This window comes from Panthera pardus, unplaced genomic scaffold, assembly GCF_024362965.1.
Source record: "Panthera pardus isolate Hobbes unplaced genomic scaffold, ASM2436296v1 HiC_scaffold_10, whole genome shotgun sequence".
NCBI classification, from domain to species: Eukaryota; Metazoa; Chordata; class Mammalia; order Carnivora; family Felidae; genus Panthera; species Panthera pardus.
Genome location: NW_026526655.1, coordinates 100,280,671 through 100,306,842, shown reverse-complemented (window position 1 = coordinate 100,306,842; position 26,172 = coordinate 100,280,671). Strand labels below are relative to the sequence as shown.

At 35.3% G+C, this 26,172-nt stretch overlaps 1 long non-coding RNA gene across 1 annotated transcript in view; it reads right to left on the bottom strand.

The window, feature by feature from the left end:
• Positions 1 to 3,368: 3,368 nt before the first annotated feature.
• The window catches only part of LOC109278749 (uncharacterized), a 66,196-nt gene continuing 43,392 nt past the window's right edge, over positions 3,369 to 26,172 (bottom strand). Inside the window, exon 3 of the long non-coding RNA XR_002085819.2 lies at positions 3,369 to 3,551. This is a non-coding gene — a long non-coding RNA (uncharacterized LOC109278749). The remainder of the gene's footprint in view (positions 3,552 to 26,172) is intronic.

Genomic DNA, 26,172 nt, shown 5'->3' with positions numbered 1-26,172 from the left:
ACTCCTATGTGGATCCTGAGAAACTTAACAGAAGACCATGGGGGAGGGGAAAGGGGAAAAAAGTTACACAGAGGGAAGGAGCCAAACCATAAGAGACTCTTAAATACTGAGAACAAACTGAGGATTGATTGGAGGTGGGGGAGAGGGGGAAGTGGGTGATGGGCACTAAGGAGGGCACCTGTTGGGATGAGCAATGGGTGTTGTATGGAAACTTTTGACAATAAATTATATTTAACATAAAAAATAAAAAAATAAATAAAAATCTATCATTGAATACATTTTTTATTGTGCAGTAAGTACTGTTCAAAGTTCCTGTTATTAAATTTCAATGATTTATAAGTAATGTGACTGAAACAATGTATTTATCAGGTTATTGTATTTTCCTCTGGATGCACAAGAAGGTCACAGTTCCCAAAGTCCTTTGTATGCAGGTGACATGACGCGACAAGTTTTATCAGTGAATTGAACAGAAGAAATGAAAGCCATTTTCAGCTCTGGCTTGAAATGATCTTTAATGGTCCACACCTTTGTCACTTACACACACAGACACACACACACACACACACACACACACATCCATGCAGCTGAAAGCAGAGGACTCTGACACTATTGAGACTCATGACAGAAAGAGCCCGTGTTCAAGTCACTGCTTGAGAAAAAAAATGCTCACATCATTGAGCCTAGAAGACAAAGGAAATGAGAGTTGATGCTAGAAATACAGGAATATGAGAGACATAGATGTTGAATCAACAGGTACAGATTAAATCATCCAGAGCGAGTGTACATAGGAGAGCAGATTGGAGAAAGGAAGGAAGGAGAAGGATATGGGAAGCCCTGCAATCTCTCGTATCTTACATATCATGCCTCCTGCTTGACTTAGAACCCCAGCAACATGGAACATCTAGGTATTTCCTCCACATCCTACGTAGGGTTTCTTGCCTGTTATTCCTTGGTTCATGCTGTCCCCTTGCCTACAATGCATCTTTCCTTACTCTCTTGACTCATCTTAACATCATTTTTTATTCTTTCTGCAGGAAGTCTTCCATAAAAGCCTTTCTCCATTTAAGCGAGCCATTTCTCCCTGAGGTTCCAAAACAATCTGTTCTCTGTGCACACCTGTGTCTCTTCCTCGTAGCTGCAGCTGCCCCTCAGCAGCTGTGGGGTCTACGGTATCAAAAGAGAGAATTGAAGAAGATGGGGCTAGTGTTGGGGAAACTGAATATCCACATGCAGAAGAATGAAATTGGACCCTTATCGCACATATTTACAAAACAACTCAAAGTAGATAATAGACAACTGTAGTACCTGAAAGAGTAAAATTACTAGAAAAAAACAAAACGAAACAGAGGGAAAATGCTTCTTGCCATTGGTTTGGGCAATGATGCTTTGGGATATGACAATGAAAACACAAACGTAAAAGCAAAAATAGGCAAGTGGGATTGTATCAAACTGCAAAAGCTTCAGCAGAGGGGAAAAAACCAATCAGCAGAATGAAAAGGTCACTTACAGCATAGGAGAAAATATTAGCAAAGTATATATCTGATAGGGGTCAATATCCAAAATATATAAGGAACTCAAACAGCACAATAGCAAAAACCAAAAACCAAAAACCAAATTACCCTATGTAAAAAATGAGCAAAAGACCTGAATAGATAATTCTTCAAAGAAGACCTACAAAAGACCAACAGATATATGAAAAAAGTGTTTAACATCACTGATCATAAGGGAAGTGCAAATCAAAATGATGAGATATTACCTCACACTTGTTAGAATGACTATTATCAAAAAGACAAAAAATAGCAAGTGTTGGAGAGGATGTGGAGAAAAAGGAACTCTTGTACACTGTTGGTGAGAACGTAAATTGGTACAGCTATTGTGGAAAAACATTTGGAGATTCCTCCAAAAATTGAAAATAGAACTACCATACCATCCAGAGATCCTGCTTCTGATTATTTACACAAAAGAAATGAAATAAGAATCTCAAAGAGATCTCTTCATTCCCATATTCTTTGCAGCATTACTCACAATAACCGATTGCTGAAAACCACCCAAATGTCTGTCAATGAATGGATGGATAAGGAAGTTGTAGTATATATACCAAAGGGAATACTCTTCATCCCTAAAGGGAAGGAAATTGTGACATTTTTGGCAATAGAGGTGAACCTGGAGGACATTATACTAAGTGAAATAAGCCAGACACGGAAAGCAAGTACTGCATAACCTCATCTATGTGGGATCTGAAACAGACAAATGCACAGAAACAAAGAGTAAAATGGTGGCTTCCAGGAGTTAAGGGTGGAGTATATGGGGAGATGTTCCTCAAAGGATTTCGTCAAAGGATTTCATGTTGGCCAAAATTGTAGTTACAGAAGATAAATACATTTGGAGATCTAATGTACAGCATAGTGACTGTAATTAATAATCATGTATTGTATGCTTGATATATTTGCAAAGAGAGTAGGTCTTAAGTATTCCCACCACACACACACACACAAAGAGATAATGATGTGAAGTGATGGACATGTTAATTAACTGAATTGTTGGGATCATTTCACAATACATATGTATATCAAAACATCAGTTTGTGCACATTAAATATATAGAATTTTGTTTTTGAACCATGACTCCATAAAACAAAAAAATATATATATAGCGAATTCCTGCATACCCTTTATCCAACTTCTCCTAATGCTAGCATCTTATATAACCTTAAGACAATAATAAAAACCAAGAAATTAACATTGGTGCAGTACTGCTACGATTATTATATATATTTTAAATAATAAAATTGAGGACTTCTTTATATAATAGGTCATTTGGATAGTCTTTTTGTGAAAACTTCTCAGTTCATTAGCCAATTTTTCTAGTGGGTTTCTGGCTTTTTCTTCTGTTGAAATTTGTAGTTTCCTTATAAGTTTTATCCCATGAAAATTTTTGTCAAAATACTTATGCATTAATTCACTTAAAATAACAATAGACCTATACATGTTAACACAACCAATATATTTAATAAAAAATGCCTATAGTTTCAAAAACGAAAAACAATGTTAAGAGTGACATTGTACAGGAGCACCTGGGTGGTTCAGTCGGCTAAGCATTTGACTCTTGGTTTTGGTTCAGGTCATGATCTTACGGTTCATGACATCAAGCCCCTTGCTGGGGTGTGTGCTGACAGTGCAGAGTCTGCTTGGGATTCTCTCTCTCCCTCTCTCTCTTCCCCTCCTCTGCTTGCATGTGTGCACACACATGTGCACGTTCTCACTCTCTCAAAATAAATAAATAAACTTAAAAAACAGTGATATTGTACACATCTCCAGTGTCTTTAATGCCTGGATTAATGGAAGATAATTGAATTCACATACCTGCTTCTTGGTTCTATTTGTTACGGTACGCTTTCTTATTTGTCTTGTATTCAGCAGTGGTGATACACCAAAGTAGATTCAGCCATTATTGATTGATGGGCGCTAATTTTGTTTCCAATTTTGTAGGGCTTTGTTGTGATTTGCTTTGTTTTTGCCATCATGTGTGTGCTTCGGTAAATATTCTTGTACCTTTTAAAAAGGAGGAGGAGGAGGAGAAGGAGGAGGAGAGGAAAACAAAGGCTGGTTGCCTTCCAATATTTAAAAGCACATTATTGGCTTCACGATGCTACTTCACATCATTAAGACATATCCCACAATAACTGAAGCCCAGCTCAAATAATACACTTTCAGACAGCTTTATATATGTTACATATTTCCCAGTTTTATCATCTCCATAACAAGCCACTTTCCTAAATAATAAATTGGGGACAATGGAGGAGAAAGAGAAAGCAAACACAATCACCTCAATTATAGAGACTCTCATCCCAGGGCCTGTCATCTCATGATCTTATTTTCTTCTTCTTGCCTCTGGGCACCATATAACTTAGACTACCTACCTATTATCATGGGGAACTTTTCAAGTTCCCTAGGCATTTTGTAACAAAGATATTGCCTTAGTATTCCACATTGGGTGAGCCCTGATAGTATTGAAATCCTAAGAATCCATTCTATCTAACCGTATACTAATCATAAAATGGAGCCTAAGGAATAAAAATAGTAGTGCGGGATAAAAGGATGCCACAAAAGTACTGTCTTGGAATAAAAAGGAAGAGGAATATGGATCTCTACCATGAGCCATAAGTTCCTAATATATACACCCACATCCATTCAGCATGGTATTATAATCATTTATTCATGGTCTGCCTTTCCCACTAGACTGTGACTTCCTTTAGGTCAGGAAGCACTTATTATCATTTCTTGTGTCCCTAGCATCTAGCACAGAGTGAGATCCAATATAAATGTTTTTGGTTTAGTGTGATTGTTTGGAAACAAATAAATAAATTGTGCTCGTTCATTAGTTGAACACATATTTAGTGAGCCCAGACATATGTTTTAAAAGTTTAGGATACATGAAAAGAACAGATTTCCATCCTGTGGAGCTTACATCAGGGAGGAGATAGATAATAATTAATAAATATAAACATGAATAAATCATATAACAAGGTAAAAGTGGTTATTGTGGAAAAAAAGAAAAAGTAGAGCCACGTTAACAGGATTGACAATGGGCAGGATCTGTAGCAGATTGCAGTGTTGAAAAGGGAATTCAAGGTAGAGCTTGTTATATAGCTGAGATTTAACCACAAATTGGAAGAAGAGAGGAGCAAGGAGGCTGGTGTTCTCGGCGGGAGAGAGCCAGGGGGAGAAGAGCTGGAAAGGTCAAAGTGTGGGTCAAGTAATGGCTCCTTGGCAACTGGGGTGGGTTTTGAACCAAAGTATAAAGAGAAGAGTTGACAGGAGTGATATTCTACATTTTAAAAGGATCTAACTTACATTGTAAAAATCTGTATTCGGTGAAGCAGAGAGAGAGAGGGAAGAAGCAGGGATTGCCATGAGAAGGCTCTTGAAGTCATTCAGGTGAGTCGTAAAAAGCTCAGACAAGCTGGTGGCAATAGACATGGAGAGAAATTTTTAAATGTTACATGGGTGTGATTGTAGAGCCAGAAAGTTTCCCTGACAAAGATTCTTGACCAAACTTTAGTCAGGCCCTTGCATCTTCCTAGGCCCATCTGTGCACTTCCTTGTAAAATCCAGTTGTAACATGAACCCTGCCAGATCACCCTTGATATCTGATCAGGATTCCTCACTCTTCACCCTTGGTATCTGGTCAAACTGACCAGCTTTCAGCAGAAATCCTCTTAGGTTGGTGCAGTCAGAATTCTTCCTAGATTTCATGTCTTTTCTTGGTAAATTTTCCATCCACTGATTCCCCTGCTTCCTGGCCATAAATCCCCACTTGTCCCTGTTGTATCGGAAACAGAGGCCATGGGATGCCTGGGTGGCTCAGTTGGTTAAGTGTCTGACTTCAGCTCAGGTCATGATCTCAAGGTTTGTGAGTTTGAGACCTGTGTCTGGCTCTGTGCTGACAGGTCTGAGCCTGTTTCGGATTCTCTCTCTCTCCCTCTCTCTCTTTCTCTCTTAATCCCCTCTGATCTTATTCTCAAAAATATTAAACATAAAAAATAAAGGAAAGAAACAGAGCTCAGTTCTACACTGAGGTGTCTTCTCCCTTACTGCAATTATCCTGAATAAAATTTTCCTTTGCCATTTTAACCTCTGTCTGCCTCTGGTTTTCTCTGACATTCCCTTTGGGTTGGATCTGGGGTATGAGAGGAGGAAAGGTCCAAGGTTTCTGGATCAAGCAAAAGGAGAGGTGGGGTAGTCACAGAGGGAAACACAGAAGCTTCAGGTGAAACAGGTAAAACGTTAAGACAGCTAAAACACATAACATTTTTTTTTTTTGGTGGATTTTATGCACTTCTCAGCTCTTAGCTTTTCCAATTGCTACCCAGCAGGCTGTTCCGTCTGTCACTGTTATTTATCAGTTGTCCAAACAAAATGTGTTTCTAGATTTGAGGCTTTTTAAATATGTCTAGGAGGGCTGTAATCAGCCTACTCTGGCTGTAATTAGAAATGTCATATGGAGAATCACATCCTGCTACATTTTAAGGTATGTCTTAACTGGCCACCACCATTAACTGTACATGAAAATAGTTATAAACATTAAGATTAATGAATGGTTATTGCTAATTGACAAGACACCATGGTACACACTTATGGAAGATATCAGCAACCACATACAATTACAACAATTTTTTGCAACATGACAACGTAGGGAATCCTTGGGGCAGCATAATTATTACCTCGTTTTCCCCCTGACATAGTGATTTTAGGACGACATAGATAATATTACTACTAAATAGCACAAATCCTGTGATACACTATCAACCAGCTACCAAATATATGATATCTGGATTCTCTAAGAGTTTATTCATTTTATTACTTAATGCCATTTCATGAATGTGCCAAATAAGAAGGAAATAAACTGCCTGTCTCTAACAAACTCAGAGAATATAAAGGAAAGGGGTAGGGGGAAAGCCATCTAATCATTTTATCAGTTTCTGAAATCTAGAGTATCAAGGTAGACTATCCAATAAATCACTGGAATAAAATGAGATGCAGCTAGGATGATGCTTTTTAAATTTGTTGCTTGTAAATTTGAGCCCTCGGCTGAAAACTGGAGTGGGAGGTCGCCATTGGAAAGTGACCTGAAGTAACAGGGATTTGCTTGTCATGAAAGAAAAAAAAAAAGAGTATGTATCAAATGAATAAAATAAATCAAAGCCTCTTTAAAAACCGTCTGTTATGACCCTCTTGTTTTACGGTAGAGGAAAGGAAGATACGAAGAAAGAGTCATTCAGCTGGTAGGGCGAAAACTGAGGTCACCTGAAGCTAACCTCAAACTGGTATTGCTTTGTGGCATTAAGGACTAAATAACCACGACGTAGCTGGAGCAGACGGGTCCAGAAGAACATGAAGAACAGTCAATTTGGGAAGAACTTAGAGTGTGGGTTGTATTATGTTAAGCCCTGGGGCACAAATAAGCCAGCAACGGGTGTGCAAAGCAGTCTCTCCTTTCAAAAAGTGCATCCCCGGGAAAGACAGAGGGTGACCTAGCTAAATCTCATTATAAATCTGATAATGGCAGGTGAACTGGCAGAGAAACCAATATTTCTAATAGGAGAGTCATATCAGGGAACACTTTTATCAGGACGGTTCTGGCTGTCTAGGACTGCTCATGTCTTAGGATTCATTTATTTCTGGATCGTGGCTCTTCAGAAAGTGACACAAAAATTAGTCACTGAGCATAAAATGAAATGTCTCATGATCAAAATAGCTCTCTTCTGTATACAAAAAAAAAAAAAAAATCTAGCTAGGGACTTAAAGACTTACTTTACTTAGAGAATTCATGTGTTAATCTGGACGGACTGTATCCAATACAACAAGAAAGGACCTGGGACCTCTGTGCTACCTGTGTCTCAGGATTACTAGTGTGCTTGATTTTTTTTTTTTTTTTTTTTTTTTTTTTTGAGTAGGCTTCATGCCCAGTACACAGCCCACCTCAGGGCTTGAACTCACAACACTGAGATCAAGACCTAAACTGAGATCAAGAGTTGGACGCTTAACTAACTGAGCCACCCAGGCACCCCGGCTTAAATTTTTACTACAGCCTATTAGTAGTTCTCTACCTCCTGGGAGTCTGATTTGACAACTCAATCTCTACCATTATCTCAAACACTCCCTGTAATTTTATTAGCAATGTGGAGGAAACACATACCCACAAGGAAAAGAAAGTAGAAAACAAAAAGGAAACAGGCCAAGAAACCAAAAACAAAGATAAATGGTACAAGAGCTGAGGTCCTGAATTCTTTTGATCTCTCTGTGAAATTAAAAAGTTCTCAGTGTTAAAAAAAAAAAAAAAGTTCTCAGTGTTTGTGGCATTGCGTAATGAGTAAGGAGCTTGAGAGCATAGGAAAAGATGTCAACTACCAACAAACATGATTGTTCAAAGATCAATTTACTAATGACAAAACCTGTTCAGTGATATTCTTCTAAATATTAGGAGACGATTCGGGACTTGTGAATTTAATAAACAAATAGCTCTAAATATTTAAGCATTATAAACTCTTTAGATCAAATTTACCAAAGTATTTAATTATAATCACATTCAAATATACTTTTTTATTAAAAGGACATCAAATACACATTACTAGAATTTTATTTACCAGAATTGTATTAAACACAATTAAATTATAAAAGTGTCTAGATGATAAGTCTAATATCTTTTTTCATGCTTTTTTCTTATTTTTACTCTTATTTTCATATCTTATGATATGATATGATATAAATTACCTTTCTAAACTTCTTTTGATACCCCTTGACCAGCTTAAGTTATAGGATCCAAGTTACCAACTGCTGATTCCAAGGGCATGAGTCATGGAAATGTCTCTTGATTTTAAGCCACATGGCTCCTTTTCTAGCTGAACTTCATTTGTTACCTCACCATTACTCTTTTTTTAAATTAAATTTTATATTTTGAGATAACTGTATATTAACATGGATTTTTAAAAAGTAATACAGAGAAATACCATGCATCTATGACCAGTTTCTCCCAAGGTAACATCATTAAAAAACTATAAGACAAAACTATAAGATATTGACAGATGGAGAACATTTCTGGAACACAAGAATCTCTCCTGTTGCCCTTTTAGAACCACTTCCATTTCTGTCCTGCCAACACATTTTACTTAAACCTTGACAAACACTAACCTATGTTGCATTCCTATAATGTAATCATTTCAAATATATAAATAGGATCATATTGTATAGGATGAATGGCTTTTTTCATTCATAATGATGTCCTTGAGATACATTCAAATTATTGAATTTAATAGCTTAATACTCCAATCCTTTCCATTGCTGACTAGAAATACATAGTATGGATTTATTAATTTGTTTAATCCTTTGTTGAAAAATATCGAGGTTTCCCATTTTCTGCTGTAATGAATAGAGCTGCTATGAATATTTGTTTTTTGTTTGTTTGTTTTGTTTTTTTTTTTTTTGCAATTTGCAATTTTTGTGTGAACAGAAGTCTTTATTTCTCTGGGGCAAGTGTTTTGGAGTGAAATTGTTAGGTTACATGCTTGTTCGTGTTAAGATTTTTAGTACGTCCTGCCAAAGCGAACACCAGTTCATGTTAAGATTTTTAAGAAACTGCCAAACTGTTTTCCAGAGGGGCTGTACCATTTTGTGTGCCTACCAGCAGTTTATGAGTGATAGAGTTTCTCTGTATCCTCACAAATACTTTATGTTGTCACTTCTTAAAATTCTTTAGTCAATTTGATAGGTTTATAGTGGTATCCCATCACGCTTTTAATTTTGATGACCCACATGGCTAATTTACTCTCCACCTATTCTCTTCGATGAAATGTTTTATCATGTCCTCTGCCAATTTTCAAATTGAATTGTTTGCTTGTTTTTACAGTTAAATTTTGAGAGTTCTTCATATATTCTAGGTGCTAGTGCTTTGTTAGGTATGTGATTTGTGAATTTTTTTCTCTCAGTAGGTACCTTGCGTTTTCATCCTCTTAGTAGGGTTTTGCCAAACAAACATTTTTCCTTGTGATAAAGTCCAAATTATCAGTTTTTTTCTTTTTATGAATTATGTTTTTGGTAATAGGTCCAAAACTTCTATGCCTAGCTTGAGATCTGATGTTCTTTGGTTCTAAAAATTTATAATTTTATGTCTTGCATTTAAATCTGAGATCCATATTGAGTTAACTTCTTTTTGTTAAGTTTATTGATTTATTTAGAGAGAGAGAGAGAGAGAGAGTCAGGGAGGAGCAGAGAGAGAGGGAGAGAGATTCCCAAGCAGTTAACTGTCAACACAGAGCACAACTCAGGTCTGGCACTTGTGAAGTGTGAGATTATGACCTGAGCCAAATCCAGTCAGATGCTTTACCGACTGAAGCCACCCAGGTGCCCCATAGTTAACTTCTTAATAAAGTGTGAGACTTAGGTTGAAATTCATTTTTTCTGCCTATATATGATCAACTGCCTGCCATAGTGTCATTTGTTTTTAAAGGACTACCTTCCTCCATTGAATTACTTTTGCAATTGGTCAAAAATCTGGTGGGTATATTGTGTGGTTCTGTTTCTGGGTTCTTGGTTCTTTTCCATTGATCTATGTATGTGTCTATCCATCTGTCAATTTCCATAATAAATTTTAAAACCAGGTAGACTGATTTCTCCAACTTCATTTTTCATTCTCAAAACTGTTTTAGTTATTCTAGTTTCTTTGTCTTTCCATATAAATTCTACATCAACAAAATTTTTATTGGGATTTTGGTAGAAATCACATTAAATTATGTATTTATTAGGGGAGAATGGCATCCTAATTGTTCAATCCACGAACATCATATGTCTTCTGTGATCTTATTTGTATCTTTTTTGATTTCTTTCATCAGTGTTTTGTAACTTTCAGCATACTGTTTACTTTTATTTGATTTATCTCTAAGTGTTTCCTTTCTCTGAGCAATTGTAAACTCACTGCATTTTTAATACCAGTGGGTAATTGTTAACATGTAGAAATGCAATCAATTTTTTATGTTAATCTTGCAACATTTAACCTTGCTCAGCTCACTTATTAGTTCTGAGTTTATGTATAGATTTTTTTGAGTTTTCTAAATAGACCATAATGTCATCTGTAAGTAGAAACAGTTTTATTTCTTTCCTTTCAACCTGAATGATTTTTAGGGCCTTTTCTTGCCTTAATGCACCAACTAAAACTTGCAGCCCCATGTTGAATAGCAGTGTGAAAGGACAACCTTGCCTTATTTCTAATCTTAGAGACTTTTATGAGTCTTACTTTTAAACATATTGGCGTTGTATAAAATGTGTAGGAAATAAATTTATGTTACAGTTAGAAAACATGGATTAGAACATGACTCTTCTTTCCATGTATTTGGGTATAGAACGGTATCCTTCTAAGGGTTAGGTTGCTTATTTGTTAAATGGAGATAATTAAATAAATCTCATAAGGTTCTTATAAGGATTGTATGAAACATGTACAGAATATTTTTTGTATGAAGGAATTTTTCCCCAATAGATATTACATTTCATAACTGCTTATCTTATTCACTTTTGTTTTATTTATGTTTAACATCAGCACTTACTACATATTTGGTTCTCAATATTATAGGACCGTTAATGGATTGTTCATTAAATACTGTTTCTTTTCTTCAACATATTTTTTTCACATTAGTATCCGCCATGGGGCCCACACATAGAAAAACAGTCCCAAATTTATGGCAACCACATGACACAATAACTAACCAATTAGTGTATTGTCTATTGAAATATATGCATTTTGTTCATTTTTAAAATATCTTTTCAAACATGATTGTTTTGATGATACATTATTCTCAATCATGTATTCTTATTAGTTAATAAGCTTTTTTAAATTTTAGAATACTCAAAGGCATATTTTTCTTGAATGTACAATGAGTATTATTCAGTACTATATGTTGAAGACAGAGTTTTTATAAGTATTAAACTTATTTATTTAGGGTAACTTTTATAATACTAGAATAAATAATAGTTTTTCAGCATAATAACAAATGGCCCACCATGAATATATGCATATCAACAGGGCAAAACTTATGTGGCTGTTCATAAATAAAATAAAAATAAATCCAAACTCGTATTCATGCATATATTAATCGTAACTTTGTATTATTGAAAGTTTAACGATGCCCATGTTTTAAAAATGCAAATATGGCTGTCTTTTATTAGGAGTATCTATTCATTTTGAAAGGTATGTGGAGAAAATGAAAAGTGTTTTAATGATCTTCAAACTGCTCAGGACTGAAAACGTTAAACACTATGGCAAGCACAGGGTGTAGTGTTTACCTTGGAGAAAAGAGAACTCAGATGCTTGAAAAGCTTGTTTTCAAGACAGGTTTCTTTTGTAAAGGATATGAGCCAGGTTATTTTTATCTCTAGAAGATAGAACACAAGCAGATTGGTTTCAATTATGAATGGAAAGTTCTCTTAGATGTCTGGTTATAACTTCAAAAGAGAAACAGACCAAACAAAACAGATTCTAAATTCATTCCCCATCGAGATCATTAAACAGAGAAGTAAAAAAAAAAAAAAAAAAAGCTCCATGGTAAATGCCTTATCTGAAGATCTCGTTAGAAACAGAAAAGGGAGTACATTAGAGCTTTCCAAATTTAGGATTTATAAAATGCTAAGTGAAATATTCTAGATTAACTCTCCTTTATGTTTATATCATATATTTTTCTGATAATTTTTTAAGTCATATTAATATACTTACTACTCTTGATGTGTGTGTGTTTGTGCTTGAAAAACTATTATTAAGAAAATAAAAATGCAAGTCACAGACTGGAAGAAAATATTTATAAATCATATATCTGATGAAGAATTTATATCTAAAATATATTTTAAGAACCCTAAAAACCCAATAATAATGAGACATAAAAACCAATTTAAAAATCAGCATAAGATTTGAATAGATATACATTCAAGGATATATGAATGGCTAATAATACAAAAATAATATCTATAGGATCCAGAATTCTGGTCCTAGGTTTGAGTAATTAAAATATCTCCATGAAGAGTTTTGTACACAAATGTCCATGGTAGCAATATTCAAAAGATACCAAACACAGAAGCAATTCAAATATCCATTCAATGTTAATGAATAAACAAAATGCTGTATGTGTGTATATATATATATATATATATCCACAAAATGGAAAACTATTTGGCAATAAAAAAGACTGAACAACAGATGTAAGTCATAATGTAGATAAATCTCAAGATGATTATGCTATGTCAGAGTTTTTCAATCCTGGTAGCATGGAATTTGGAGGCTAGATAATTCTCTGTTGCGTGTAGACTATCCTTTGCATTGTAAGATATTTAGTAGCATCATTGACTTCTGTCTACTAGATCCCAGTAGAACCTACCCCAGTTGTCACATCTAGAAATATTTGTAAACATTGGAGAATATCCCTTAGATGCCAAATTACTCCTGGTTAAAAGGCACTGTGCTAGGTAAAGTTTCAAATATATGTTTCTATTTATAGGGAACATTCAGATAAGGCAAATCCATAGGGACAGAAAATAGATGAGTAGTTTCCAGGGATAGGGGTGAGATAGGAGGTTGACTACAAAAGGGAACATATGCTCTCTTTGGGTGATGGAAATATACAAAAACTTTGTTGTGGTGATGGTTGAATAATACTGAAACCTGGTAAAAATCATTGAATTGTACACTCAAAACTACTGACTTTTGTTGTATGCAAGCGACCCATCAATAAAGATGTTAAAATGCTAAAAAGAAAACATACCTTTTAACTAATCTAAAGAATTTAAATACATGGATAAATGAAAAAAAAAGGAGAAAATATAATTCTTAGAGATGAAAAGTGAAGTTTGTAAATTAAAATTCCACTGAAGGGCATTGAAAATAGATGAGATTCTGCAGAAGAAAAGAAAACCTTTTTGAAAGTGTACAAAATAAAGCCTGAAGGGGGAGGAAATTGAATAAAATAAGCAGGGCTTCAGTGATTGGTGGGACATTATCAAGTAGTGTAATATATGTGTATGTCAACATAAAGTACAACAAACACACACACATTTAAATTTTTGGAAAACAGTTTTAAACAGAAAAATTTCAAAAACATAATATGATAATTACTGCAGAGAAGGAGTCAGCAAACTATGGCCCTTGGACCAAATACAATCCATGATCTGTTTTTGTATAATTCTCAAGCTATGGATAGTTTTAATTTTTAAACATTTAAAACAACAAAAACATGCAACAGAAACCTTATCTTGCCTACAAAGCCTAAAATATTCTCTACTCTCTAGACAATCCACAGAGAAAGTTTGAATCCTTTTCAATAGAGAAACTAAAAGGAGAAAACTATACTGCTCATCATAAATTATGTGATCCAAGTTTATTGTCTATCCAAGAAAATAGAATGATGTCTTCCCCCAGAGTGTTAACACAGTAATACTGACAACATAATATTCAATGTCCAGTGAAAATATATATTCACAAAATGAAGACAAATATAGGCTTTTTAAAACAAAAATTGAATTTGTTTCTAACGTAACTACCCAATGAGAAGTTAGAGAAAATCAAGAAGATCAAAAGCTGATCTTTGGGGAAAATCAACAAAATAAAGAAACCCCAGGTATCCTGATTGAGAAAAAGTAAGCAAACACCCAAATTATATTTATTAGACATTAGAAAAGGGATATCACTACTGATCATAAGATATTTAAAGGAAAATAAGAAAATATTGTGTATGACTCAAAGTTCATAAATGCAGTACTTAGATGAAATGGACAAATTCCTTGAGAGACACAAATAGCTCACTCAAGATATAGTTCTTTATCTATTAAAGAAATTTGATTGTAATTAAAACCTTTTCTATATGGAAACGTCAATTGGTATAGCTACTATGGAAAACAGTATGGAGGTTCTTCAAAAAATTAAAGAAAGAACTACCATAAGATCTAGCTATTCTACATCGGGGTATTTGCCAGAGAAAAACAAAAACACTAATTCAGAAAGATATCTGCACCCCCATATTCACTGCAACATTATTTATAATAGCCAGGATATGAAAACAACATGTGTCCACCAATGGACGGATGAATAAAATGTGGTATATACATACAATGGAACATTATTCAGACATAATAAAGAATGGCATCTTGCCATTTGTGACATGGAAGGACCTTGTAGGCATTATACTTAGTTAAATAAGTGAGACAGAGAAAGATAAATACCGTATTATCTCACTGTATGTGGAAACAAAGAACAAAAAAACTAAAACTAAAAACAAATTCATAAATACAAACAACAAATTGGTTGTTGAGAGAGGCAGGAAGTGAGGCATAGGTAAAATGGGTGAAGATAGTCAGATGATACAGACTTCAATTATGAAATATGTAAGTCTTATGCTGTAATGTACAGCATGGTGGCCGTAGTTAATAATACTATATTGTACATTTTAAAGTTGTTAAGAGAGAAGATCTTAAAAGATATCCCAAGAAAAAATCTGTAAAAATGAGTCGTGATGGATGTTAACTAAATTTATTATGCTGATTATTTTATAATGTGTGCATATATTAAATCATTATGTTACACTTCTGTAACCAATGTAAATTTATATCTCAATTAGAAAGAACTTTCCATGAAGAGAAGTATAGTCATAACAGGCTTTACTAATGCAGTCTACCAAATATTTAAGAAAAAAAAATTACCAAATCTACATAAACTCTTCCAGGGAATTGAAGAAAATAATATTACTTTTCAACTCGCTCAAACAGGCCAGCACTAGTCTGATGCCCAAATTATAAACAGACATTACAAGAGAAACAAAAACCAGAAACCAGTATATCTTATAAAAATGGATGCAATAATTATTTTAAAAAGTTAACAAAAATCCAACAATATACAGCAAACCTCTACTAACATCACATTTCACAATGAGAAGTATTCTTCCTAAGATCAGGAACAAAACAATGGTGGCCACTTTTACCATTTCTACTGGAGATCCTAACCAGTGAAATAAGAAAAGAAAAACGATAAAACATGGAGATAGGAAAATAAGTAGTATCGTCTTTATTCTCAGATATATGATTGTATATATAGGAAATCCAAGCCAATGTAAAAACCAAACAAACCAAAACCACAACTACTAGATATAAAATATGAGTTTAACAAGGTTATAACATACATAGTCAATGTGCAAAAAACAATTGTATTTAGAAATTCAGGCAATGAATTATGAGAAATTGAAATACAAATTTTTTTAATGTTTATTTATTTTTGAGAGAGACAGAGCATGAGCAAGGGAGGGGCAGAGAGAGAGGGAGACACAGAATTCAGAATCAGAAGCAAGCTCCAGGCTCTGAGCTGTCAGCACAGAGCCTGACATGGGGCTCAAACCCATGAACCGTGAGATCATGACCTGAGCCAAAGTCAGACGCTTAACCAACTGAGCCACCCAGGCATGCTGATAAATTGAAATTTTAAAAGGTAATAATACCAAATACTATTTTGATCCTGAGAGAGATTACAGAATATGTACATTAATGTAAAGATGTGTGCTTTTTAGGAATCAGAAGATTCAACAATGCCAAAGTATATATTATGACCAAATTGATATATAGATTCAGTGCAATTCCAATCAAATCCCAGTAGACTTTAACATGAAAATTATCATGGTGATTCTATAAGTTATATGGACATGCAGAGGAACTAGAATAGCCAAACAATTTTGTTAAAGAATAACCAAGCTACAATAATCTTACCTGATTTTAAGACTTACTATGGGGAAATTTGTATAGGTCAATGAAACAGAAGACAATGTAGAAATCGATACACATGTACATGATCAATTTATTTTTATCAAAAGTCTCTATGTACAGTATTTTAATGGGAGAAAATATACAGAATATTTTCAACAAAAGGTATTGAATAATAAAGACATACTTTGGCAAACATAAACCCTCACCTTCACCTCATACCATATGACAATATTAATATGAATTATCGAATATAGACCTAAATAAAGGCAAAGTTATAGAAATTTCTTGAGGAAAAAGTAGATGAAAATCTTTGCAAACTTGGGGTTGACAAATTTTATAGATAAAATGCAAAAAAGAAACGAACATGAACCATAAAAAAGAAACAATGTTTTATTAAATGAAGGTCTTATGATATTCAAAATTATTGTTAAGCAAATGTACATACAAGCCACAAAGTGGGAGAAAGCATCTGTGATGGCTATATCTGAAAAGGGGCTTTTACTTATAATATATAAAGAACACTCACAATTCAGTAATATAGAAATAATGCCCCCCCAAATTGGCAAAGGCATTTGAACACTTCATCTACAAGACAAAAAATGACCTATAAGCATATGAAAGACACTCAATGCTGTAAATTGCTCTAAAATGCAGCATTAAGCCCCAATAAGTAACAGCACATATCCACTGGAATAGTTGTAATAAAACATACTGACGACATTGAGCAGGAGGGAGGACTGACATGACTGTATAACATTGTATGTTACCAGTGGGAATGAAAATTGTATAACCACTTTGAAAAACTTTCTGACAGCTTCTTAAAATGTTAAACATATACTTACCAAATGATCCCTAAAATTTATTCTTAGCTATTTATCCAAGAGAAATGAAAACATTCTGTTCAGACAAAGGCTGTCTATAAACAAATGTTTGTAGCAGCTTTATTCATAATAGCCAAAAACTCTCAACAGGTGAATGAATAAACAAATTGCCTTACATGTATACAATGGGATGCCATCAACAATAAAAAGAAAAGAACTACTGACACTCATAAAATGGATGAATTTCAAAAAAAATGTGCTGATAAAATATGTATGAAAATGATTCAGCCCTGAATATAAGTGAAATAAATGAAAAGACATTTCAAGAAAGAGAAAAAAACGTGAATGAGCTTAGGAAAATATGAGCGCAATCCCATTAGTGATCAGAAATCTGGAATTTGATACCACAATAAGAGAGCATTTTATACCCTTAGACTGCTTAAAACATAAAAGATAACAACAACACAGAAAAAATCAAGAGTCCTGACTATACTGAATGTTGGCAAAAGTATTGAAAATGAGTATGTTTTATACTTCTGGTAGATGTGTCATTCACCTTTAGAAAGCATTAATGTAGGAGCGCCTGGTTGGCTCAGTTGGTTAAGCGTCCTTCAGCTCAGATCATGATCTCATGGTTTGTGGGTTCGAGCCCTGCGTCGGGCTCTGTGCTGACAGCTCAGAGCCTGGAGCCTGTTTCGGATTCTGTGTCTCCCTCTTTCTGACCCTCCCCTGTTCATGCTCTGTCTCTCCCTGTCTCAAAAATAAATAAAACGTCAAAAAAATTAAAAAAAAAAAAGAAAGCATTAATGTATAAAGTTAGACACATTATATAACACAACAATTCCCTTTCTCTCTCTCTCCCTCTGTGTGTGTGTGTGTGTGTGTGTGTGTGTGTGTGTTCACTAGAGAAATGCCTACTGATTTTCCAGGAGACTGAAAATGAATGTTTGTTGTGTCTTGTCACAGTAGCAAACACAACACCCTGGGCACAAACCTCATCTTTAGGAGAGTGGGATAAGTAAATCTGGGGAAATCCAAACAGTGGGATTTTGTAAAACAGAAATGAATGAGCTACAGAGACATGCAATGTCATAGATGGATGTTAGGAAAATGACTTGATAACATACTTCAAAGCTCAAAAAATTATATATCTCTTCAGAAGTCACCCATGAGAGAACAACACTATAGCATAAGATAGCAAAAGCATGAACAACAAAATTGAGGTGGAAGAGAAGTGGTGATGGGAGAAATATGGAGTCAGGGAGATTACATGGAGCATCAGGCATTAGTCATGTTGGGAATATACATGTTCTTAAGTTGAGTCATGTGTTCATAGCCTTCCATTTTATAATTATTAAGACATATCACACATTTGTTAACATTATTTTGAATATATCAAATATTACATAAGACAGAATTCCTTTGATGGAGAGCTTACAGTTTAACAAAACACTCAGATATACCTACAAGTGATGACTATAAATTCTATAGTAAAGATATTTAAAAACAAAATAGCTGCATTGTTTTAGTAAAGTATGCACATTCAAAATTCAAACAACAGAGGGGTACCTGTGCAGCTCAGTAAGTTGATCATCCATCCAGCTTTTGATTTTGACTCAGGTCATGATCCCAGGGTAGTGGGATTGAACCTTGCATCAGGCTCTGCACTGAGCGTAGAGCTTGCTTAGAATTCTCTCTCTCTCTCTTTGCCCCCTCCCACACTAGTGATCTCTCTCTCTGTCTCTCCCTCCTTCTCTCTCTCTCCCTCTCTCTATGTACTAATTACATAGTACAGAATCTATGGCATTCCCTAAATCAGCCTTTTTTTCCTAAATTGATTTTTGGAGTAGTTTAGACATGGTTGGAATTCATCTCTCTCATTTGTTCCTTCTTTGACTAACACTTCCTAAGACTTAGAAACAAGGGTTGCATGAAAAATAACTAGATGTTCAGTAACTAATTAGTGTGGAAATACTTGTTAAATATTTATTTTGAGTTACTTAGGATAAGGCAATACTTTTCTATGCTGTATGAAATTCAATCAAGGTACTGTTTATAGTAATATGGTACACATTGTTCTCCGGTGCCACTCCTTATTAAATCCTGTTCAGATACAGATTTTTATTGTCGTCCAAAGATTGTCATGGTTGATTATAGAATTCAAGACAAAACCAGTTACTCTAGTGATAATTTATTTTTTCTTATTCATCAAGACATCTTGAAGAAAGCTGAGCAGACCTTATAATACTCCTACTTACAAACACATAATTCTCTTTTGTAAATGCAAGGTTGGGAGGTATCTTAGAAAAATTGCCTAATTTTCTGTAAATACCATTTTTAGAGAGCCCAGTAGATTCTTGCCTGAGTTTATGTTGGCCAGGGTGTATGTAGATCTAGGAATTTGCTGGATGAGAACAAGGGCAGAAAAGTACTTGAAACCTTTCTCCTATTAGAATGGGTCCTTGATAAGTCATTTTTCATGCACATTTAAATGCATTCTACTGTAGTTTATGTGACATTTATTAAGAATATATTCTAGAGAATTTCATGAAGATATGCTGTTGAATACTGAGCTATATTTTTGACAAGTGGAGAAATCATTTTATTTATCATACTTCATGGACATTAAAATGAACATTTAAAAATATTTTACCAGTCTGAAATGGAGGTTCATCGTGGAATAGAAGAACGCCAATTTTAGCTGTAATTTTTCTTTTCTTAGTGGTGTGTAAACGAATGGTTACCTTGAAAATCAATGATCTCTTAGATCAAATGAAATAAGGTAATAACTAATTATCAAAAAGCTAACAAGAGAGATTTTACCCACTCCATAGTCACTTTCTTCCTAAAATTCATAAGGGACTAAATTACCAAATGCTAAAGAGTGGTTATTAGATATATATCTATAATGTAACACTGCAGTACCTGTTATATAAATTAGTGAATATTGTAAAACACAAATTACCAGACTGTAATTAGGAGAGGCCCCTGTTGAATAATTTGCATTACAGTTTTACAAAGCAATTAAGTTTTTTCTGCTCAGCAATTACCATACTAAGCAAGTTAAGTTGATGGGTCAATGTAGGATTTTAGACTACATGAATGAGGAACGATGCAAATACACTTATAAAGGGCATGAAGACTAAATGGAAAGCCATAAGAAAAAGTTTTGGCTTGCTGCAACCAGACAGAAAAATGTACCACCGGCAGATATGAGCACAGTAGAAACACACAGGTGTATAGAGTGTACCTCTGTCTAAGAATTAAGAAGGACTTCATGAAAGGAAGAAGGTATTATGTATTTATGGAAAGTGGAAACTCAATAATAATAAGTATTTTTAAATGCAACCAAACTTTTCAGTGTGTCAGAACAGAGGTAAAAGTCAAGGGCCTGGGGTATACTCACCATCCTCCATTTTAATTGTATGCCCTTCTCTACATCAACCTGTATTTTCTGTCTCTTTCTAATATCAAGGTATGTAATGACAAGTAAAACCCTAGCATCAGATTAAAAAATAACATTTCTTGGAATATTTTTGAATTCTACTAAATAACATTGCTTCATTTTCTTAATTTTATTTTCTATTTTTTTTAATTTATATCCAAATTAGTTAGCATATAGTGCAACAATGATTTCAGGAGTAGATTCCTTAATGCCCCTTCCCCATTTAGCCCATCCCCCCTCCCACAACCCCTCCAGTAACCCTCAGTTTGTGAATCTCTTCTGTATTTTCCCCTCCCTGTTTTTATATTATTTTTGTTTCCCTTCCCTTATGTTCATCTGTTTTGTCTCTTAAAGTCCTCATATGAGTGAAGTCATACGATTTTTGTCTTTCTCTGACTGACTAATTTCACTAAGCATATAACCCTCCAGTTCCATCCACGTAGTTGCAAATGGCAAGATTTAATTCTTTTTTGCTTGCTGAGTAATACTCCATTGTATATATATACCACATCTTCTTTATCCATTCATCCATCGATGGCCATTTGGGCTCTTTCCATACTTTGGCTATTGTTGGTAGTGCTGCTATAAACATGGGGGTGCATGTGTCCCTTCGAAACAGCACACCTGTATCCCATGGGTAAATGCCTAGAAGTGCAATTGCTGGGTCGTAGGTTCTATTTTTAGTTTTTTGAGGAACCTCCATACTGTTTTCCACAGTGGTTGCACCAGCTTGCATTCCCACCAACAATGCAAAAGAGATCCTCTTTCTCCTCATCCTCACCAACATCTGTTGTTGCCCCAGTTGTTAATGTTAGCCATTCTGACAAGTGTGAGTCAGAATCTCATTGTGGTTTTAGCTTGTATTTCCCTAACAATGAATGCTGTTGAGCATTTTTTCATGTGTCGATTGGCCATGTGGATGCCTTCTTTGAAGAGGCGTCTACTCATGTCTTTTGCCGATTTCTTCACTGGATTATTTGATTTTTGAGTATTGAGTTTGATAAGCTCTTTATAGATTTTGGATCATAAGCCTTTATCTGATATGTCATTTGCAAATATCTTCTCCCATTCTGTCAGTTGCCTTTTAGTTTTGCTGATTATTTCCTTTGCTGTGCAGAAGCTTTTTATTTTCATGAGGTCCCAGAAGTTCATTTTTGCTTTCGTTTCCCTTGCCTCTGGAGACGTGGTGAGTAAGAAGTTGCTGCGGGCAAAATCAAAGAGGTTTTTGCCTGCTTTCTCCTCAAGGATTTTGATGGCTTCCTGTCTTACATTGAGGTCTTTCATCCATGTTGAGTTTATTTTTGTGTATGGTGTAAGAAAGTGCTCCAGGTTCATTCTTCTGCATGTCACTGTCCAGTTTTCCCGGCACCACTTGCTGAAGAGACTGTCTTTATTCCATTGGATATTCTTTCCTGCTTTGTCAAAGATTAGTTGGCCATACGTTTGCTGGTCCATTTCTGGGTTCTCTATTCTGTTCCATTGATCTGAGTGTCTGTTCTTGTGCCAGTACCATACTGTCTTCATGATTACGGCTTTGTAGTGTAGCTTGAAGTCTGGGATTGTGATGCCTCCTGCTTTGGTTTTCTTTTTCAAGATTGCTTTGGCTATTCAGGGTCTTTTCTGGTTCCATACAAATTTTAGGATTATTTGTTCTAGCTCTGTGAGGAATGCTGGTGTTACTTTGATAGGGATTGCATTGAATATATAGATTGCATTGGGTAGTATTGACATTTTAACAGTATTTATTCTTCCTATCCAGGAGCATGGAATCGCTTTTCCATTTTTTTGTGTCTTCTTCAATTTCTTTCATAAGCTTTCTATAGCTTTTAGCGTATAGATTTTTCACCTCTGTGGTTAGATTTATTCCTAGGTATTTTACGGGTTTTTTTGTGCAACTGTAAATGGGATCGATTTCTTGATTTCTCTTTCTGTTGCTTCATTGTTGGTGTATAGGAATGCAACCAATTTCTGTGTGTTGATTTTATTTCCTGCAACTTTGCTGAATTCATGAATCAATTCTAGCAGTTTTTTGGTGAAATCTTTTGGGTTTTCCATATAGAGTATCATGTCATCTGTGAAGGATGAAAGTTTGACCTCCTCCTGGCCAATTTGGATGCCTTTTTTTTTGAAAAAATTTTTTAATGTTTATTTTTGAGGCAAAGACAGAGTGTGAGTGGGGGAGGGACAGAGAGAGAGACAAAGGATCCAAAGCAGGCTCCAGGCTCCGAGCTGTCAGCACAGAGCATGACGTGGGGCTCGAACTCATGAACTGTGAGATCATGACCTGAGCCAAAGTTGGTTGCTTAACCAACTGAGCCACCCAGGTGCCCCTGGATGCCTTTTTTTATCTCTTTGTGTTGTCTGATTGCAGAGGCTAAGACTTCCAATATTATGTTGAATAACAGTGGCAAGAGTGGACATCCCTGTCTTGTTCCTGAGCTTAGGGGGAAAGCTCTCAGTTTTTCCCCATTGAGGATGATATTAGTGTTGGTTGTTCATATACAGCTTTTATGATCTCGAGGTATGCTCCTTCTATCCCTACTTTCTGGAGGGTTTTTATCAAAAAAGGATGTTGTATTTTGTCAAATGCTTTCTCTGCATCTATTGAGAATATCATATGGTTCTTGTCCTTTCTTTTATTGATGTGATGAATCACATTAATTGTTTTGTGGGTATTGAACCAGCCCTGCATCCTAGGTATAAATTCCATTTGGTCGTGGTGAATACTTTTTTTTAATGTATTGTTGGATCCAATTGGCTAATATCTTGTTGAGGATTTTTGCACCCATGTTCACCAGGGAAATTGGTCTATAGTTCTCCTTTTTAGTGGGGTCTCTGGTTTTGGAATCAAGGTAATGCTGGCTTCATAGAAAGAGTTTGGAAGTTTTCCTTCCACTTCTATTTTTTGGAACAGTTTCAAGAGAATAGGTGTTAACTAAATGTTTGGTAGAATTCTCCTGGAAAGCCATCTGAATCTAATGGGGGTCCTCTGTGCTTCCTGGAGTTTGATGTCTTGGTCTTTCCCCAGGTTAGGAAAGTTTTCCATTATGATTTGCTCACATAACACTTCTACCCCTATTTCTCTCTCTTCCTCTTCTGAGACCCCTATGATTCTGATGCTGTTCCTTTTTAATGAGTCACTGATTTCTCTAATTCTTAAATTGTGTTCTTTTGCCTTAATCTCCCTCTTTTTTTCTGCTTCATTATTCTGTATAGGTTTGTCCTCTATATCGCTGATTCTCTGTTCTGCCTCATCCATCCTTGCCACCACTGCATCCGTGATTCCAACTTAGTTATAGCACATTTAATTTCATTCTGGCTATTTTTTTACTTCTTTTATCTCTGCAGAAAGCGATTCTAATCTATTTTTGACTCCAGCTAGTATTCTTATTATTGTGATTCTAAATTCTGGTTGAGACATCTTGCTTGTATCTGTGTTGGTTAAATCCCTGGCTCTCATCTCTTTGTGCTCTTTCTTTTGGAGTGAATTCCTTTGTTTTGTCATTTTTAAGGGAGAAAAGGAATTAATGAGGTAGAAAATTAAAATTAAAAAAATTAAAATTAAAAAATATTAAAATTAAAAAATTAAACACACACACACACAAATTGAATAAATGATGCTACATTCTAAGTGTATTTTGGTCTGGGTGTTGAAAGTGGTTTGACAGATTAGAGAAAAAAAAGCAGTGGGAAAGAAAAAAAAGAAAATCGTTTGAGAATTTGAAAAAATGAATACACTGAAGTAGACTAAAATGAGATGATGGGGGTAAAATAGAATTTGAAAAATATACACAGAAGTAAAGAATATAGTAGAAAAAATTAAAGAAAAATATTTTAATAAAAATTAAAATAAATATTATTTTTTTCTTTTTCTGTATTTAAGAAAAAAGAAATGAAAAATAGAAAAAAGAAAGAAAGAAAAGAAAAAATAGTTTGAAAATTTGAAAAAGTGAATACACTGTAATACACTAAAATAAAATATGATGGAAGTAGAATAGAATTTGAAAAAAATTTACATAAAAGCAAAATGTATACTAATAAAAATTAAATGAAAATATTATTAATAGAAATTGAAAGTAAAAATGTTGTTTTTCTCTTTCTGTATTCAAGAAAAAAAAGAAACGAAAAACAGAAAAAAAGAAAAAGAAAGAAAAAAGGAAATTGTTTGAAAATTTGAAAAGGTGAATACACTGAAGTAGACGAAAATAGAATGATGGATGTAAAGTAGAATTTTAAAAAATTTACACAAAAGTAAAAAATATAGTAATAAAAATTTAAAAAATATATTTTTTTAAATTTTTTTTAACGTTTATTTGTTTTTGAGACAGAGAGAGACAGAGCATGAATGGGGGAGGGACAGAGAGAGAGGGAGACACAGAATCGGAAGCAGGCTCCAGGCTCTGAGCCATCAGCCCAGAGCCCGACGCGGGGCTCGAACTCACAGACCGTGAGATCGTGACCTGAGCTGAAGTCAGAGGCTTAACCGACTGAGCCACCCAGGCACCCCTAAAAAAATATTTTTAATAAGAATTGAAAATAAAAATGAATTTTTTCTCTTTCTGTATTCAAGAAAAAGAAAAGAATTGTAAAAGAGAAAAAGAAAAAAAAAAGAAAAAAAATTGAATAGAGGAACCTGCTAACAGATTGAAGTAGGACTGAAATTGCTTCGTTTTTCCCTAGAAGTCAGAGTACGTAGTGTTTTGGAGTCCATAAATTAAGTGGGCAGTAAGACTTGTGTTCTTGATGAGCAAAGTTGGCCCAGTTGGGCAGGGCTCAGTGGAACAGGTCTGCTCTCCACTAGATGGCGCTGCTAGCCTACTGGGGTGGATTGTTGTGGCGCTCGTAGGTGTGTATGCACATGTGCGGGAGCGGTGAAAATGGCGCCACCCAGCTACCCAGTCTGTTCTCCCAGACCAGCAATCGCACACCTGTCCTCCGTTTTCAGCTCTCATCCACTCCCCGCTTTTTCACTCTCTGTGACCAGTCCCCAGGCAATACTCTCTCCCGAGTTTTACCTCAGATGTGGCTGTTTTCCCTGGCCCCTTACTTCCGAAGGACTGTGGCTTTGACCCATTCTGCCCTTCTGTAGGAGGGTCTCAGTGAGCAATGGCTGAATGAGCAATGGCCGAATTATTGGCTGCAGCCAGGAACGCTTGCTGGATGCCACTGCTGCCGGTGCCCCAAGACTGCAGCCAGGTGCCAGCCCGCCCCAGAAAAAGTTCATGAGACAGTGTAGCAGCAGCGTTTCAGGGATTATGGAAAATCACAACACACATCTGGCACCAGGCTTCACCCTTAATGACTGCCACAGCACCAGCGAATGTGGCCGCCTTCCAGGGTCTGCTGGAACCAGGTGGCTTCAACAGTCTCTACCAAATGTCCTTCCAGCAGTGGAACCGCTTTTCCCCGTGCAGCTGGAGAACCTCCCAGACCCCACTCTGTTCCTCGGGACTCACCCTTCCCACCAGAGCACTACCAGGTATCGAGCTGCGGAGTTGCAGCCTTTGCACTCCCTTTGTTTATAGTCATAATGGAATTTAAACCCTCTCCTTTCTCCCTTCTCTCTTTTTAGTTTAGTGCCTGTGGCTGCTTCCAGTTTTCCACTTTCTCTCCAGCTGCTTTACAGGAG